We start from the raw sequence: 15,000 nt of genomic DNA on the forward strand, positions 1-15,000 counted from the left end.
CGAGCTCTGCAAGACAATAGATCGAAATGGACAAGGCAATATTTGCGTTCGATACGAATTTACGTTATTTAACGAACTCAATAACGAATTTCCAAAAGCTTGGAGTTGATAATCAAACTCATGCCATCACTAAAGGACGATTTCAACTCTTGCAAAATTACTGGAATAAATGCCAGGAGAATGCCGCTATCATTGAGGCAGTAGCAACCGACGCAGACGCGGCACAGCTTCCCTTCTTCACTTCAAGAGCAAGCTGCTAGACAAGGCGGAGGTCTCGTACATGCAAGCCTACGACTTCTTTCAAGAAAAACTCGAGGCATTCAACGTCGCTTCAATTTCCATTCCTGTACCAACGGCGGCCGCAACGACGTCCATCAACGAGATCCGATTGCCGAAGATCAACTTGCCTTCTTTCTCCGGTAATGTAACCGAGTGGCTAACGTTTCGCGATTTGTTTCTTGCGCTCGTTAAAAATCGCCGTTCCATATCGCAAGTCGAGAAATTGCAATATTTATTATCCGCGGTTACTGGCGACGCTGCTAAGTTGATTTCCCATCTTTCTCTAACCGATAGTAATTTCGATGTTGCATGGAAGGAACTCACGAATCGTTACGAAAATCAACGCGTTATTATTGACGCATATTTCAAACGTTTATTTACCATTCCTAATGTTTCGTCTAACGATCTGTTCGGGTTAAAACAATTACGCTCCAATTCATCGGAATCGATAAATGCTCTGCCTCTGCGTGCCTTGAAATGTTCTGTAGATGAATGGGATATGATTTTAGTCTACATTCTTGTACAAAAACTAGACAAATTGACGAGAAAAGATTGGGAAGTCAGCTTAGGTTCAGAGAGGAGATATCCTACGATGGAAAAACTATACGCGTTTCTAGATACACAAATTCGTTCGCTTGAGGCTGTATCCAAGGACGGAGATAACTCGAAGTCCGCCAACGGAAACTCATCCGAAAAGAGTTCCGGTGCTCGCTCGATTCCAAATGCGGCACAAAAAAATAATATAGTGCGTTCTCACCATACAAACACCGCGAGTACGTGCGCTCTTTGTTCCGAAACACATCGTTTAATGCATTGCGAGAAATTTCAAGCGTTAAGCATTTCGCATCGACTAGAGTTTGTTCAAAAAAATAATATATGCAAAAATTGTTTGACCAAAGGTCATTACATTTCGAATTGTCGTAGTTCCTTTACTTGCTTGAAATGTAAAAGACAAGACAACATCATACTTTGTTACACGAGAATTCAAGGTCAAGTTTAACGACAACAACAGACTCTGGACAATGCGATAACGCGTCCAACGTACATTCACACGTGAACGCGGGAGTTAAACCCGTGCTCCTGGCTACCGCACGTGTTTGTATAGGATCAGAAAACGGTCGATATGTTTACACGCGAGCACTGATCGATCAAGGTTCCGATGCCACATTCGTTTCGTCACGAGTCGCTCAAATGTTGAGAGCTCGCTTAATTTCAACACGCGTAAAGGTATCTGGCATCGGTGACACTACGTCTAATTGCGTTTCAACATGCCGTCGCTATTTCTCCATAATAAGTCCCACGATTCTGGCGAGTCGCAAGGTCCACTCAGGCAGAGCCCCCAGTACCCGAGTAAGGCGACTTAATTACCGCAGGGTTGCGCCAGGTGCCCTACGGGAATCGTTCACGGCCGTGTCTTACACCCCACGACCATGCAGCCCTCGGCACGCTATCTCCCACCTTGGCTTCGGGGTTCCGCTACAGCACACTCCACGTTCAACGGCGGCTCAGCGCTGGGTGTTCAGCTGGTTGACCTGTGGGCCCGCGTTTGTCTCTTCCCACATGCACTCTCACATTGCGGTTATGGCATTGCCTGATGTTCGGCTGCCGAGTGTGCATGCGGCGCCAACACCACTTAGCCGTTGTGCTAGAAGCACAACGTTACCAGCGAGACCACGAGGAGGTAGGCATTGACAAGACGCAAGGGAGGCTATACGTTACGCATCTTGCGCCCGCAGCACTCCCTCCCTGCCGAATCCAAAGGGCACGTGAGAGGCTGAAGGACCTAACGAGAGGTCTGCATCGCATCAACGACCCAACCATAAGCCACCGCAGACCACGGGCTTACCTGCTAAGCATCTCCTGCGCGATGCAAGATCAGCAAAGCAGTGACACCCGCGCGTCCTCATGGGTGGCATGGTTATTTCGGAGGAGGGAGCGCCACAAAGTGACCACACCCCTGACTCAGGAGCTATGATGTTATTTACTCCGGCGTGTTGCTTTGAGAAGACAAGTCTCCTCGCGGCGTGTTGCCCCGAGAAACAGGGCAGGCATAGGAGCTCCAGGCGGCGTTCTGCTTACCGCATAATGTCCCGCGAAGCGCTGCTCGCACAGCACCCCGCGAAACGCACATTTAGATCGGCCCGCGCCGCTCCGCGCAGAGCCCAAGTGTCAACGCGGCGTGTTGCTTTTAAATCGGACAAAGTCCGAGCGCGGCGTGTTGCTTTTTGAATCGGACAAAGTCCGAGCGCGGCGTGTTGCTTTAAATTTCGGACAAAGTCCGACCGCGGCGTGTTGCTTTAAATCACGGACAAAGTCCGACCGCGGCGTGTTGCTTTAAATCACGGACAAAGTCCGACTGCGGCGTGTTGCTTTCGAAGCCTGGACAAAGCCAGACCGCGGCGTGTTGCTTTCGCAATCCGCATTAAGCCCGATCGCGGCGTGTTGCTTTTGAAAAGCAACAAAGCCCGATCGCGGCGTGTCGCTTTCAAGAATCGGACAAAGTCCGACCGCGGCGTGTTGCTTTCTAAATTCGGACAAAGTCCGAAGGCGGTATCGCCTCGTCCAGGCAACGAAGACCCACCGAATCGGACCCTGCGCCGGGAGCCAGCGAGACGCCGAGCCTCACAGCAAGATGCAGTGTCGCGAGAACAGCGTTTTGCTTCGCCTGCTGTCGCGGGGTCAGCATTTTGCTTAGCCCGGTATCGCAGGGTCAGCGTTACGCTTAGCGCACAGCGACATATGCCCAGGATGGTCGTGGCATATTCGTGGCGTCTGAGTATACGTGCTCGCAATAGATGGTAGGTGCTGAGTTAATGCACGTTGGTCGTCATAGTAAATAGAAATTAAAATTTCTCTTGGAGAAGAGCGGCAAAAGCAAAAAATAAACGAAAATGTCTGAAAATTTTCTCATAAAAAAAGGCCAGACGCGTGGTGTTACGTGAACACCACGCGCCTTGGCCATTCAGCACTTTGCTCACCACTGCAGGAGGTATTACCACGGTGGCGAGCTCAATGCTCTTTGAATGCTCCGTCGAAACTCGAGACCGGCCAGGGATGAGCCTCGCAGTCACCGACTGTGGATACCTCGTCCCTTTCGGGACCCACAGTGGGACGCATCGGCTCTTTTAAAACATACGTTTCCGCTTAGCCAGTCAGGAGCTCGTGCCTAGGAGCATTCAGGTTCAGAGGGGTATACCTCTCCGAGGCCGGCAGGCAAGCCATGCCATCAGGATTTCGGTATTCACCCCTCCTACGAGTTTTGGTCCGTGTTAAGCTACGGTCCTTTTGGACCCAGTTGCCAGCTCTTCTCCAGCTGCAGCATTGGTTACAGCATATCCTCATTAGCCACTTTGTGCGCATCTTGCCGCTTAGCCCGGCGAATCACCGACGCCGGCATCAATTCGTTATCCCTGTTCTAGTTGATGGATTAGACACCTTGGGCTCCCGCAAAAGCGGCGCCTTCCCACGATACAAAGAGGAGCTCATATGCCCACCCCGCCCCCTGGTGCAACATTGCAGCCGAGACAAGAGGCATGGCCACCTCGCCAGTAGATAGGGACAGTGGGAATCTCGTTAATCCATTCATGCGCGTCACTAATTAGATGACGAGGCATTTGGCTAAACCTGCGCCCGCGTAGCGGGCGGACTTCCCGGAGTAGGTCTCCAGTAACCGTGTCGGATCATTCACCCGCTTAGATGAGTGTAAATGGGTAAAACATTATTAAATTAGATAAATAAATAAATAAGCAAATAAATTATTATTATAAGTTAATACAGCAATAAACGTGCCAGGGCTCGGCTCGCCGCGGTGGCGGGAATCACTTCCGCTTCTCCCACGTTGCAAGGCCGGCCAACTCCGATGCCCCAGGTTAGCATCTTCGTTATAAGTTAAATTTTAAATTAGTTTGTACTGTGAGCACATTGAGACAGGTTATTTATCCATGAATGCATTTGCGATCTCGATTGAGCTTCTTAGAGCTATAAGGGACATGGTTAGCCAGTCCTCTTTCTTTATTTTTAGCTGCTTTAATTCCAATACTGTTTCAGTTGGTAAAGCTCCTCTTGAGCCAACGACAATAGGCACTACTCTCGAGGTAGGGACGTTAAAGTTGTCCTTTAATTTATTAGAGATGTCTTTGTATTTATCCACCTTCTCTCTGGCTGCTTCTGCTAGAAAGTTCCTGTTCTCGTACCGGACCGTAACGTCGAGCACGAGAGCCCGTTCCTCATTCAAAATGACGAGGTCGGGTTTGAATCTTTCGCCATGAAGTTCTATAGTGGGTTCCACTATAACTCTGTTGTTCACAGAGAGACGATCTTTCAGGAGGTTTACTATCTCATTATGACGCTTTATGCGTTTTGTCTTGATTGCACTACATTGACCAAGTATATGACCTAATGTCTCGTCTGCCTCGCCACAAGCCCGGCAGACGGTGTCTACATTATCGTGCGCTCTTCGCATAGTCATGCGTGTAGGATAAGTGTTGGTTCGCATTTTAATCGCGTCTATAAGACGCAAGGAGCGTAACAGATTGCTACGAGATAGCCATGCATTACTGAGTGGTTCTTGGCCAAAGTCTTGGACCCCTTGTCCTTGCGCAATTAATTGCGCCCACTCCTGCCTGTAATTGTTCTTAATTTGTCTCTTCCTTTCCTCTATCTGCTTGATGGACGCTGGCCAAAATAGTCGCAGCGCTGCAGCGTAAGACTTGTGCACTTTTTGCGATGCTTCATTACAGATAACTTTTCGGACGAGTATATCGTCAGATGCGGCCGCTTTCGCGGCGTTCCTGAGTGCTGCCAGATAGACCATGGGAAGTGTCTCGAGAAGACCAAGTCCCCCTTCCTTCATAGGCGTGTATAGGAAGGCACTATTTGTGGTCTCATGCAGATGTAAGATCTGTTTAACACCGCTTCTAATGGCTATGTCAATGTTTTTTAGCGTCTCTTTGGATGGCGGACGCATTACCAACCCATAGGTGAATCTGGGCAGCAGGTACGTGCGCAACAGAAGTATCTTCTGCATTGGCTTAATAGGGAGCGCCTTCACCCTCTCTATGACTCCCTGAATCGTATGGAGCTCTGAACCCTCGATCAGGCCTCTCCAAGGTGTGGCTGTTGCACCTAGATATCTAAAGGCTTTATCTGGTTCTCCATATGGAATCGGGGTTCCTCTTACGACCATCTCCGGGTCTCTAATGTACCAGGTTTTTGGTCTTGGTACGTACTTGAAGGCGAAGCATTTCTCAATAGAAAGCGCCATACCACGCTTTCTTAGCTCGGTATAGACCGAGTTGATCTGACCGATGGACGTTTGTCGGTCTTGTGCTAAGAGTACCATATCATCAGCGAATGCCATTGCTGCCAAATTGCGCTCCTCGACTTTAACACCTACGGTGTTTTCTTGCACCATTTCAATTATAGGCTCAATCACCAAGTTAAACAAGGTGGGTGACAGGGGATCGCCTTGCTTGACACCTCTCTTTAATTCGATCGGCACCCCGTCACTTCTAGCCTTTATAGTGGTCTTGCAACCACTGTACATGTACACGATGTAATTTGCCACTTTGGCCGGGATTCCTTTTCTTATTAATGCCCAATAGATGGCCTTGTGTGGGATAGTATCGAATGCTTTCGATATATCCAGGACGGTGAAAACACTGCCCGACGCTTTTGCTTCACTAATGGCTGCACTGAGTAGTCTAGTGTTCGTAAAACAGCCATTCTCTTTAGTAAAGCCTTTCTGTCTTAGCGTCTGTTGAATGACCTCGCGTATGCGACGGTCCAGCAGCGATGAAAATATTCTGCTTAACATTGAGGAGATAGTTATAGGCCTCCAGTTTTTAACATCCGAGAGATCTTACTCGCTTTAGGTATAAGGGTAGTGCGATTCTGCTTCCAAGCTATTGGATAAGCCTCTTTTAGGAGCAGGAGATTGAAGAACTTAGCCAAAACAATACTGATGCCTTTTCCTTTCAAGTCAGCCTTTTCAATCTTATCTAAACCAACAGCTGAAGAGTTGGCAATGCGTCTGATTTTGTCCTGCACTTCCTTTGGCTTTATTGGTAGGAAGATATCTCTCAGCGGAACCTCGGCGTCTGCAACACCGATTGGTTCTTGCTGGGGGCCGGGCGAACCCCATAGATTGGTGTACAATTCTTTAATTTTCGCCATCTCGGGCGATTGACGCAATTGTATAAACGATAGGTCATTGGCGGCCACGGCATCTGCCAGCTTCCTTGGACAGTTATTCATTAGCTCCTGGCATTTTGCAAAGGCGAAGCGCCTCTTCTCCATCCTGTTTGGCGGACGGCTTTTGGTTTTTCGATTCCTACGTTTTCTGGAATCTTTATGTACTCCCTTGTTTTTATTCAGGCATTCTGTTATCTCGTCGCATAGCAAGTCAATATCCTCACTGGTCGTTCTTTTACTTGCTAACGAGACCAGTCTTGCAACCATGGTTGTTCCATACGCCTTTCAGTTCACTTTCCGCTTCGATTTCCGCCAGCACACTCTCTCTCCAATCCTCGCCTTCAAAGGATAATTGCTCCGGCGCTGCACTTCGCGCCGGAGATTCGTTCTGCGTTCTAGGAACCTCGACTACAGCAGCCAATTCTGGCTGCCGTGGAGCTACATCAGGTTGTGGGGCCGGTACAACGGCCGGTTTCAGTCGACGTCTTGCATCGCTTATTTGCTTATTGGTTTTACCCGGGAAAAATTCCATCAACCTTGATGTTAATGTTTCGCTCGTCTTGGAACCTTAGATTGAGTTGTTCGAGCCGCTCCATCTCATCCGCAGTCCACACGGTAACTTTCTGCCACTCTTTTCGGCTGGTTTTTCAGCCTCGGCTGCTCTCTTTGTATTCCTTATTTTTGGGTGAGCAAACCTTTCATGTTGCGAGAGCCCAATCCTTGATTCGAAGCTCAACTTACAGTTCTCGCATTTGTACTCGGCCGCTGGATTGACCTTTTTACCCCTGCACTTAGGGTAATGACAGCGCCATGAATGGATTTTCGGAAAGACTTCCCGACATTTCTCGCACTCCCAATTGACATGCACATCTGGATGTTGTTCTAGAAAGTGTGCGTTCAGCTGCTTTGCACCAATGCAACTGATACTTCTACTGTTCTCCAAACATTTTGGGCAGTCCATGACTGCATCTGTACTTCCTTGGATGGTCAAGGGCTGGGTAACCCGAATGGGTATTGGGTCCCATCGCCCGTCCGACGGCGCCCCTGGGACTCGGGCGCCGCTCGCGCTTCCTCGCCTTTTCGCCACATAGGCAGCGTCCGCCCCGCCAGAAGCGTTCTCGGGGTCGTCCGCCTCCGAGGCTTTTTCTATTTCACTATCCATATTTGCTCCTGAATAGACCGTCGCCTGGAGCCAAGACGACGGTCGGGCAATCGTGGGCTGCACCTCACCCCGACGGTTATAAATTAGTTTGCGGCGTGTTGCTTTTGATTTCCGCAAACAAACTCTGGGCACTCTAGGCTGCTCCTCACCCCGATGGTTTCTTTGGGTGTCTGATTGCACAAGGTATACCCGGACTACAAAGAGCCGGCTTGGAAGAAGAGAAAAGGCGAGCTGGGGGTTAGTTTCCCAATTCTGGGACAGCAATTTCCCTTTTTCACAGAATAATCTGTTCCCCCATGATGGCTTACGCCATTTGATTCCTTTCTTTCGCTTCGCCTTTTCGGCCGATGACAGGCCTAACAAGTTATCCCTGATGCGCCAGCTTGGCGAGTTCCGAGCGTGCTAATTTGCTCGGCGCTGTACACCCGTTAGCCGTCGCCCACCGTACCGTCTTGCTATGGTGGGGACGTTGCCCGGGAGTGACCACGAGGAGGTGGGGTACAACTTGGACGTGAGAGGCTGAAGGTCCTTACTAGAGGACTTCGTTGGCGCATCACGACCCAACTACGACTCTCTCTAAGTACCATCGCGGCGTGTTGCTTTGAGGCCCGAGAGAGTCATAGTTACTCCCCCGAGAGAGTCATAGTTACTCCCCCGAGAGAGTCATAGTTACTCCCGCCGTTTACCCGCGCTTGCTTGAATTTCTTCACGTTGACATTCAGAGCACTGGGCAGAAATCACATTGCGTCAACACCCGCGAGGGCCATCGCAATGCTTTGTTTTAATTAGACAGTCGGATTCCCCTAGTCCGTGCCAGTTCTGAGCTGAGCGTTGAATGGCGGCCGAAGAGGACGACCACGACGGCTCGCGCCGCCACGGAAGCCTCGCAGCAAGGAAGATCCGCGGGAGGCCAAGGCACGGGACCGAGCTCGGATCCCGGGACCGGCGCGAGAACGCCGACCGTTCACCTCGCCCAGGCCCGGCACGTCAGCCAGACCCGCTTCCCGACCAAGCCCGACACGCCCCGCTCCTCAGAGCCATCCTTATTCCGAAGTTACGGATCCAATTTGCCGACTTCCCTTACCTACATTATTCTATCGACTAGAGGCTCTTTACCTTGGAGACCTGCTGCGGATATGGGTACGAACCGGCGCGACACCTCCACGTGGCCCTCTCCCTGGATTTTCAAGTCCGAGGGGAAGATCCGGACACCGCCGCAACTGCGGTGCTCTTCGCGTTCCAAACCCTATCTCCCTGCTAGAGGTTTCCAGGGAACTCGAACGCTTATACAGAAAAGAAAACTCTTCCCGGATCTCCCGACGGCGTCTCCAGGTCATTTTGGGTTACCCCGACGAACACTCTTACGAGGGCCCGAATTGTATGCGGTTCGCTGCCGGGTTCCGGAATAGGAACCGGATTCCCTTTCGCCCGACGGGCGTGTGTCTTTCGTATAATATTTATTATTATTTCTCGACACTCGAGTATATTGTACGCCGTCATTGACATAGGATTTCTCCTAGGGCTTAGGATCGACTGACTCGTGTGCAACGGCTGTTCACACGAACCCTTCTCCACGTCAGTCCTCCAGGGCTTCGCTGGAGTAATTTGCTACTAACCACCAAGATCTGCACCGACGGCGGCTCCAGGCAGGCTCGCGCCCAGACCCTTCTGCGCTCACCGTCGCGACCCCTCCTACTCGTCAGGGCTTCGTGACGACGCGAGAGAAGACTAACGCCCGCTCCCGGTTGCCGCCCCACTTGCCGCTGACGGCAGAGTATAGGCTCGACGCTTCAGCGCCATCCATTTTCAGGGCTAGTTGCTTCGGCAGGTGAGTTGTTACAACACTCCTTAGCGGATTCCGACTTCCATGGCCACCGTCCTGCTGTCTTAAGCAACCAACGCCTTTCATGGTGTCCCCATGAGCGTCGAGTTGGGCGCCTTAACTCTGCGTTTGGTTCATCCCACAGCGCCAGTTCTGCTTACCAAAAATGGCCCACTTGGCACTCTGATCCGAAGATGCGCGTGGCTTCATAATTCAAGAAAGCCAGAGATCTCACCATTTAAAGTTTGAGAATAGGTTGAGGTCGTTTCGTCGGCCCCAAGGCCTCTAATCATTCGCTTTACCAGATGAGACTCGCGCGCGTTCCGTGCGGAACCGGCCGAGTGCCAGCTATCCTGAGGGAAAACTTCGGAGGGAACCAGCTACTAGATGGATTCGATTAGTCTTTCGCCCCTATATACCTAGTTCCGACGATCGATTTGCACGTCAGAATCGCTACGGACCTCCATCAGGGTTTCCCCTGACTTCGTCCTGACCCAGGCCATAGTTCACCATCTTTCGGGTCCCAACGTGTACGCCTCTGGGTGCGCCTCTTCTCGCGATGAGAACGAGACGCCCGGGAGTGCGAGGCCGGCATCGCGACGCGGCCCATCCTCCTAGGTCGACGGCCAGGGCCGACCTTCACTTTCATTACGCCTTTAGGGTCTCGCGACAAAGTCCCAATGAACTCGCGTACATGTTAAGACTCCTTGGTCCGTGTTTCAAGACGGGTCCTAAGAGTACCCAAAGCAGTAGCGTCCGCCGACCGGATCGGTCTCGCCGCGAGACCGCGGAGACGTTCGCAGGCCTGTCGAAGGTGTACGCGTACTGTAACCACAGCGGGGCCAGGACCGGGGACGGCGCGAAGTCCGTAACCTCCGAGTACCGTGGCGCGCGCCTTGCGACGGTCTCGACGCACCGTGAATAGTGCGGCCTGATATCTTGCGCGTACCGCCGATGCACCGGCCGGTGGCGACCGAAGGGTTTGTCGCGTGCCGTTTTACCGGCGACGCTACAGACACCGCACCCTGGCCGTAGACCGCACCCAGCGGGTCGCGACGTTCTACTTGGGGAGAAGTGCACGACGACGAGCGCCGGACCTCGGCGCACGGTAGCGTGGCCCGCGCGCGAGCCGCAAGACTCCGCGGGACATCGCCGACCGACGCGAAGCCAGCGCCGCTGGACGGATGAAATCTCCCCGTTCGATCTTTTGGGTTCTTAGGTTTACCCCTGAACGGTTTCACGTACTCTTGAACTCTCTCTTCAAGTTCTTTTCAACTTTCCCTCACGTACTTGTTCGCTATCGGTCTCGTGGTCGTATTTAGCCTTAGATGGAGTTTACCACCCACTTAGAGCTGCACTCTCAAGCAACCCGACTCTAAGGAGAGATCCTCCCGAGGCGCGCACCGGTCGCTACGGGCCTGGCACCCTCTACGGGTAAGTGGCCCCATTCAAGATGGACTTGGACGCGACGCGGCACCTCGGGATAAGCGGATCCTCCTAAACACCACATTTCCCTGCGGCGGAACCGCGGGATTCGGTGCTGGTGCTCTTTCCTGTTCGCTCAGCCGCTACTAAGGAAATCCTGGTTAGTTTCTTTTCCTCCTCCGCTTAATAATATGCTTAAATTCAGCGGGTAATCTCGCCTGCTCTGAGGTCGTCGCATAGTGAGTTTTCGTAGCCGTTTGCCTCCTCCGCGTCGCTCCATCGTCGTCTCTCTCTATAATATATATTATAAGAGGAGAGAGAGAGAGAGCGTCGAACGAGAGAGCAGCACGGCAGGCACACGAAATACGCGAGAAGGCAAATCGCCCGGGGCGCTAACCGCAACACACCTCGTTGGTGGTAATAGGAGACGATATATCGCGGGGGTCGAGATTCTCGGGCTCTCCCTTCTCTTTTATATACGAAATTCGGGGCGGATCTATTCGACGAGTACACGACGCGGCGCGCCGTTCCCCTTTTTCGCTTTACAAAAATTTCGTGGACTCGGACACGCGGGTCGGCTCGCGATTCAAAACCCTTCTCCGTAAAGAGGTAAAGGAGTAACGATGCTCTCCTCCCGCCGGACGACTACGCGCCGTATATTTCTCCGTATACCGTTATGTGTGCGGGCAAGGGCGCCTCGGCATAAGACGCGCGAGCGCTATCGCACCGAGAGACGCGGCACAGAGTGCAGAGAGCAGTCCGGTCAGTCTGTGTGATGTACGGAGAGGAGAGACGGTGAGACAAGCGCTTACCTACTTTCGGGAGACAACGACGCCGCGCCGCTCTAGGGAAAAGCGGTGCCATTCACCGTCCTGACCCTTTTTTGGCCGTTTGTTGCTCCCTTCGCGCGCGCTCTTACTCTCATCCCATTTCTCCTCGGCTCTCGCGTACACACACGACTTGGATACACAAACACGCTCCCCCTCTTAATTCGCGCAGCATTCTCTGGGCGCGCGTTCGCCAACGTTTTACACGCTTGTGCGCTTCTCCTCCTCATTATTATTATTTCGGTGTGTCATTTCAGACGACGCCAGGATTTGCACCGCGGCCGGTCGGCGCGGCACAGACACCTCGGGCGAACGTCCAACGATCGCTCGTACGCCCATTGTAAGCGTTGCACAGGGCACAGGCGACGCGCGCGCCATTCTCTGGTCGCCCGCGTCGTGGCCGTGCGCGCTTTTCGGCGCAAGCAGTTTAGGGGTACTAAACGACCCTCAGCCAGGCGTGGTCCGGGAATTGTATCCGTGGACCGCAATGTGCGTTCGAAATGTCGATGTTCATGTGTCCTGCAGTTCACAAGTTGACGCGCAATTAGCTGCGTTCTTCATCGACCCACGAGCCAAGTGATCCACCGTTCAGGGTAATCGTTCGAAATTTTTGCGTTCGCGAAGAAACGCGCTTCTCGTTCAACCATCGTGGTCTCTTCTCTCGGACGAGAGAGAGAGAATAATCGTGGTGGCTCTTCGATCAGCCTGTCCGCGCGCGTTCCTACGGACGCGCGCGACCGCCGCCTCCCGCCAGGGAAAGGCTACGGCACAAAGATAGAGTTGTGTGTTTCTTGTTCGGAAGCGTCTCTCCCCGCAACGGGAGAGCCGGGGCGAAGCTCTTTGAAGAAAACCGTCAGACCGACACAGTTGACAGAGTGGTCGAAAATATCATCGATCCCTTCTTTGTGTTATATATATATTATAATAATATAATGGGGGTCCTCTCGCTCGGCACTCGCGGTCGCACACCGTGTGTTTCTCGGCACGCTGACCGCTGCCCCGCGACAAAGGGAGGGCGCGCGTCGACGAACGTCGTGGGTGCGCTGCCACACGCGTGCGCGGCATAGGTTACCACCGGTTCGCGCTCAACGCCGAATCGACGCTCTGTGTGTGTGTGGGCCGGAGAATGGCACACACACGAGCGTGATCGCGAAGCGTCTCGCTCCGAATCGTCGTCGAACACCGCCGGGCGCGCTGCTCTGCTTGCCGACTACTTTCGGTCAGAGAGGCGCGACGGCGTCCGTCGTTATATCAAAACACAACAACAATTCCGTCAAATCCGTTATTTTTTTTTCTCTGAGAGCGCCTTTTCAGCGCGTCCATTCAGTCGCCGACTGCTGCGAGCGCGCGTCTCTCCCAAAAGAGAGGACTCTCGACGCAGAGCAGGACCTCCGGAACGTTAATGATCCTTCCGCAGGTTCACCTACGGAAACCTTGTTACGACTTTTACTTCCTCTAAATGATCAAGTTTGGTCATCTTCCCGGCAACATCGGCAATGCCGAGACATTGCCGCGCACCAGTCCGAAGACCTCACTAAATCATTCAATCGGTAGTAGCGACGGGCGGTGTGTACAAAGGGCAGGGACGTAATCAACGCGAGCTTATGACTCGCGCTTACTGGGAAATTCCTCGTTCATGGGGAACAATTGCAAGCCCCAATCCCTAGCCGAAGGAGGTTCAGCGGGTTTACCCGGCCCCTTTTTGGCCCGGGGAAAACACGCTGATTCCTTCAGTGTAGCGCGCGTGCGGCCCGAACATCTAAGGGCATCACAGACCTGTTATTGCTCAATCTCGGCGGCTAAACCGCCTGTCCTCTAAGAAGATTTGTTTGTAAAGTTGGTAGTAAAACCCGCCAGCCGAACCGGGGGCCTTCGGATACCATAAGGTACGCCTATTTAGCAGCTAAGTCCTCGTTTCTTATCGGAATTAACCAGACAAATCGCTCCACCAAATAAGACGGCCATGCAACCACCCCACCGATCAAGAAAGAGCTATCAATCTGTCAATCCTTCCGGTGTCTTGGCCTGGTGAGGTTTCCCGGGGTTGATCAAATTAAACCGCAGGCTCCCTCCTGGTGGGGCCCTTCCGTCCCAATTCCTTTAAGTTTCAGCTTTGCAAACCCTACTTCCCCCGAACCCAAAGCTTTGGTTCCCGGAAGCTGCCCGCCGAGTCATCGGAGAACTTCGGCGGATCGCTAGCTGGCATCGTTTTGGTTAGAACTAGGGCGGTATCTGATCGCCTTCGAACCTCTAACTTTTTTCTTGATTAATGAAAACATTTTTGGCAAATGCTTTCGCTCTGTCCGTCTTGCGACATCCAAGAATTTCACCTCTAACGTCCAATAAAGAATGCCCCCATCTGTCCCTATTAATCATTACTTCGGGGTTTTCCCAAAAACCCAAAAAAAATAGAAACCCAGTCCTATTCCATTATTTCCCTGCACGCAGTATTCAGGCAAGGGACCTGCTTTAAACACTCTAATTTGTTCAAAGTAAACGTACCGCCCGACTAGACACTCAGTAAAGAGCACCGCGCTCTTATAGCTACCCAACGGCGCCAGGCGGTCGCGACGCACGGCCTACGCCACGGCCGATATGACCGAGCGGCGGAGCGCCGAAAGCGCGTTCAATCGAGATTGTCATTCCATAATCCGCGATCATGTCGCGAGAGCGAACGACGAAAAATACTATTGTACGATAAATATTATCACGATGCTGTTTATGGTCCGAATGTACAAAAAACGCATAATTAGCATTTATAGAGAAGGAACAAACGAAATGACTTCGGGACAATAAGGATACGCAACGACGGATACTCCGGGCCGGAGCGGCACTCGGGCCGACGGCCTGCGCCACCTACCGAGGTTTCGGCGCGGCACCTCCGTCTAGGCGCGGCGACTACTCCGGGACACACGGCCGACCGGACGAGCACCTCGCCGGCCGCGGCGACACCTCGGGAACCACGGCCCGACCAGGCGGCACCTCCGGCCTGCGCGACACCTCCGAGGAACAACGGCCGCACCGGCGACACCTTCCGGGAGGCGGCAGCCTCGGACTGACCGAAGTGATCTCTCGAGTCGACGACCGCCGGCCGGTACCTCGAAACACTTAACGACGATTTACGGCGCCGCAACGAAGGGAGAGCACGCCCTAAAAAAGTTTCGCCAAAAGTTATTACTATTCGGGCGCTCAGCGACAGAGGGCGCCGCTGTCCGCATTACTAACTACGAAAAGTGTCGCTCAAACACCACGTGTCGAGGACATATATTTCGAATTATTACAGGCTGATATCG

General features: G+C 52.5%; 1 non-coding gene and 2 pseudogenes across 1 annotated transcript; all 3 read right to left on the reverse strand.

Annotated features, from left to right (window-relative positions):
- Window positions 1-8,732: 8,732 nt before the first annotated feature.
- LOC146723063 (large subunit ribosomal RNA) lies at window positions 8,733-11,089 on the reverse strand (annotated as a pseudogene).
- A 1,059-nt stretch (window positions 11,090-12,148) lies between these two features.
- On the reverse strand, window positions 12,149-12,303 carry LOC114935319 (5.8S ribosomal RNA). Its single transcript, XR_003820466.1, has one exon. It is a non-coding gene; the product is annotated as a 5.8S ribosomal RNA (ribosomal RNA).
- Window positions 12,304-13,107: 804 nt separating this feature from the next.
- On the reverse strand, window positions 13,108-14,508 carry LOC146723064 (small subunit ribosomal RNA; annotated as a pseudogene).
- Window positions 14,509-15,000: the final 492 nt, after the last annotated feature.

Source organism: Nylanderia fulva, unplaced genomic scaffold (assembly GCF_048542155.1).
Source record: "Nylanderia fulva isolate GAGA-0341 unplaced genomic scaffold, ASM4854215v1 Scaffold238, whole genome shotgun sequence".
In the NCBI taxonomy this organism is placed as follows: Eukaryota; Metazoa; Arthropoda; class Insecta; order Hymenoptera; family Formicidae; genus Nylanderia; species Nylanderia fulva.